Here is a 4,871-nt window from a genome sequence, read left to right as displayed (position 1 = left end):
TATCATATCATAATCATAATACTTGAAAAGGTAAGAATATAGTAATACTCACCAATCAAAAAGCTTCATAATTCATAAGAGTTACACATTTCATAATATCAGGATTTCATAACATAATCGATGTTTTAGAAGACACATAGTTGAAAGCATCTAAATCATGATAACCTTTTCATAGTAAAATCACACTTCAATTGGAAGTGGCTAAATCATGAAAATCTTTCATAATAGGAACACCTCAATCGGAAGCAACCTAATTTCATAATACATGAAATGATTTATTCGAAAGCACCCTAGAATCATATTCAATACAATTCCTTATTCATGCATAATTTCAAAGCTTCAATTCATGATCATAAGATAGCCATATAGCATTGGTACATATTGAATGCTTTGAAAAAATGTAATTTGAATCAAATCATGCATAATAAGATCAAATATCATCTATTGATTTATAACCAATTGAACTCGTGAAGAATCATTCAAACCCCTATAATTTCAAGGTGAAATCATAGAAAAAATATAGAAATTTTTGAAACTCAATGGATAAACGAGAATCCATTGATGAAGTTCCCACATACCTTGGATAATCAAAACCTTAGAATTTCAAGAGGAATCTTGAAGCTTTAAAACCCCTAGAATCTTCTTTGAGAGCTTAGGAAAGAATTTTGGAAAAGAAGACTTAGGAGATTTTTGGAGTTTTGAGTGAATGAGTAGATTTTGAAGGGTAAATTCAGTTATGGAACCTTAGAATGTTTTAGAAACATCGTGATTTAGGTTAAAAAGGTTAGGAAAAGACCCAAGTAATTCTGAATAAAATCTGTCGGACAAACTCTACGGATCGACCTATGGTCCGTACAAACTTCTACAAACCTTACTAGTCTTTCGTAGAACCTATTACTGGAGACAAAAATTCCACGAACACTTTCTATGATTCGTAGGTCCTTTTACGGATCGTAGGTCCCAACCGTAGAACCATAGTTTTTTAAAAAATATTTCACCAAATCTAGAATCCTTTCTATGACCACTTTCTTTGGGTCGTATAACCATATCTCTACCTTCCAGGTGGACTATAAGAATTCTTCTGGGAATTGTCAAAATCTAAATATTTAGGACCCCTTCCACGATTGTCTTCTACAAATTATAGGACCTTATACGGTCCGTAGGTAGGCTCGTAGAAACTGCATCAGTGAACATTTCTTAAATTTTCCTTCCCAACTAAACAAACCAAGTTCCAAGGTGTTACAATATCTATCCCTTAGGAACATTCGTCCTCAAATGGGACTCAATTTAGCATGAATAGAATAGGGAAAATAGAGATTGACCCTAAGCTAAAACATTAACTCAAAATAATATTTTCAGGAAAATGCATGCATATGGAAACATGAGAATAGTTAATACGTATGAATCAAAATAATTAAACGAGAGGAACTAATACCTCAAGCTAGAATGGGAATGGAGGAAGATAAGAGGATACTTGGATATCATATCATCTTTATTCCCCAAGTAGTACCCTCAACTAATTGATTCCTCCATAGTACTTTCACTTTTTTATTTATCAACTTCTGGACTTGACGATCCAAGATTTCAGTCGGAACCTCTTCATAAGAAAGACTTTCCTTAACACCAACACTCTACAATGGCACAATAGAAGTAGGATCATCAAGACACTTCTTTAATAATGAAATATGACACACTGGATGCACCAATGCCAACTCGGGAGGCAAATCCAACTCATAGGCTACCTTAAGGAGACTAATCATCTAATATGGGTCTACATAATGGAGACTAAGCTTTCCTTTCTTTCCAAATTTCATCATAACCTTCATAGGTGAGCTTTTCAAGTAAGCTAAACCATAAACATTGAATTCATGCTCCCTTCTTCTAACATCAACATAAGAGTTTTATCGACTTTGAGTCATTCTCAGCCTCTCTCATAAAATTTGAACCTTCTTCACAACCTCATGCACTAACTCAGTGATGATTAATAGATTTACACTCATTTGAGACCTTTTTAGTTCGACAATTAGTGTCCTCAATACCTAATTATGTCTTGTTCTGATGATATTTTGATGATTTGCAGCTAAAAAGGCTAAATGACAAGGCAAGGATAAATACATGAAAGAAAGGCTAAAAACATTGAAAGAAGTATAAACTACACACTTGTAGTCGCCTAACTAAAAGAGTGGATAGCTCAAATGTCATAGCCTCGCCTAAAGCGACAATTCTCACAATTGAAGATATTTGAGGCAGGTCAACAAACTAAAAGTGAAATACTGACTCAGTGAAAAGAAAGGGTGAACATGACGACCGTCACCGAAGGTGACATGACTTGGATGAAAAATAAAGGCTTAAAAGGCAAACATATGTAGTAATCGGTGATCCGCTGAATGTGAAAGGTAGACTCAAACAAATTCACCAACTGAGGTTCAAACACCTAAAGCTTGAAGTAAATGAAAGGCTAGCTGAGGAACAAACGACAATCCGGCGATCGTGTTCGGCGAGTCTGACTAATGTCGCTGAGTTGGTCATACAGTGAATTTTGGGGTAAATTTTGGGAAACTATAAATAGCCCAAAGGAGAGAGAAAAGAGAGGGGTTTTTAATTAGTTTTAGAGAGTTTCATTTAGTGAAGAACTTTGGAGAGCTTTTGTATGAAAGTTTTACCTTGTGAAAAACATCTTTAGTTTGAGGTTTTCCATTTTACTCTTACAATTGACAATTGGAAGTTGAAATCAAGTTAGTTGTTGATTATAATTACTTAATTTTATCATATCCATGGTTGCTATCATGATATGTATAATCTCTTTACATTGTGTGATGGGTGGTTAAAACTCTAATTCTAGGTTGTAATTATGAGGTTGGGTAATGATTTAATATAGTGAGTATTGTGTTTTGCTCTATTTTATTGTTGTTCATTCATGAATATAGGCTAATTAGAATGAGGTTATTCATGGGTTAAATTTACAAACTTAATCCTATTTTTGAACTTTAATTGATGCTCGAAATAGATCAATTGGAGTGAGTACTTAGTTTAATGCATGCAATTTAAATTTGATTTCTAAGATTTTCTCGAAAAAGAGAGATTATGGTTCAGATCTATTTACCCAAATCTGCTCGAAAGAGAGAATCTGTAAGCTAATGGGTTTGTTTGTTATTCGCAAAGATGAGACCGAAAGAAGATTTTATTAATTGGTCCTATTAGATTGAAAGAAGATTAGTGTCATTTAAGATGACTCAACCTATCCATTATTGTTTAGCATTATTAGGCAACACAACTACCCCTATGTGACATCGATCCCAATCCCCGCACCCTTATATTCTTTTTTAATTGCTTAAATTTTTGAATTTTTAGTTTAATTGTGACCCTTGATATTTCAAACTATTTTAGTAAATTTAGTGGAATCCTCCACCCATTTGTCTTAACGTGCTACAATGAATAGGTTTGCATTCTTAATTTCCTAGTTGAATTCTCATCATTATATCATTCCTTGTGGGATTTGGCCCCAAATCTTAATTGGGTATTTTATTAATGATGATCGCTTACTCATCAAATTTGTTTTGAGGGTAATTTGAGCATAAAAAAAATGGCGGTATTGTCAGGGAATGGTGGCTAAGAATTCAGTTAGCGAAGTTGATTTGTAAACTTATTGAATTGTATTAGATTGTTGCTTGGTGATGTGGTTTTGCTAAATTATAGGTATAAAACATGAGTGATCTTGGTAGAGACAACGATAGTCACTACGGGAAAAATGATAATATGGGTGACGTAAATTACATGCACATGATTGTCATTGCAATCAATGGAGCTATCTGGTTACCTCACACATTAGGGAGAGCAGTGTTCCATGTAATCAAAACAATACTACAACTGCTACAAATGAGAGGAATGTTTGGAGTACTAGCTCATGAGTATCCTCATGAACACCTTCAGAACTTTGTGGATATTTGTGGACGTTCTTCTTTAAGAACATCTCACAAGAGTCGACTCTTTTAAAATTATAACCTTTCTCTTTGATGGGGGAAGCCACAAGGTGGTTGGCGGAGTTGCCAAATGACTCTATCACTTCTTGAGAGGAGTTGACTTATGCTTTCTTAGAGATATTATTTCCTCCCTCAAAAATTGTCAAGCTTAGGGACAACATCCAGAATTTTAAAAGATTGGGAGGTGAACCTCTTCACGAGATATGCTTGCAGTTTTGGAAATTACTTCTACAATGTCCAACAGATGGTGTTTTAAATAATTTCTTGCTGCAATATTTTAATTATAGTCTTAATTTAATCAACAATGGTTTGACTGATAAACTTATTTAAGGTGGGCTGATGACACAATTGTTTATGCGTCAACATTGTTGCTAGATAACATGACCAAAGTGAACCAATCATGGCATACTAGTATGGATAAAGTAACTTCACAACAATCAGGCATAAGAAAGGAATAAATGGGGAAGGATCATGAGCGCAATGAAAACATAACTAAAATGATGACCCAACTTGACTTTCTATCCAAACATGTCATGGGAGGTGCACCCAAAACGATAACTGCAGTTGGAACAAGCACTGGGCAGTGACCAGAAGATGCCCAGTTTGAGGCATTGTACAACGAATGAGTGAACTACATGGGAAATTAAATGGGGGGTTCTCATCCTAACTACCCAAAATAGGGTAGGAATCAAGATATCGAGTAATGCTAGGAGATATTGAAGAGATCGAGGTGGAAATTAGAGAGATAGAGTAGCTAAAACAGATAGGTATTCCGCTTCATCATCACCAAAAACCAAAGGGACTAGCTGGACCAGAGGGAAACCGAACCAAGAATATGCTAACAAGGATACTCAAGAAGGTTAGAGGGTCCGTCAAGGTGTTGAAAGATTT

Source organism: Solanum stenotomum, chromosome 5 (assembly GCF_019186545.1).
Source record: "Solanum stenotomum isolate F172 chromosome 5, ASM1918654v1, whole genome shotgun sequence".
Lineage (NCBI taxonomy): Eukaryota > Viridiplantae > Streptophyta > Magnoliopsida > Solanales > Solanaceae > Solanum > Solanum stenotomum.
This window is presented reverse-complemented; position numbering follows the sequence as displayed.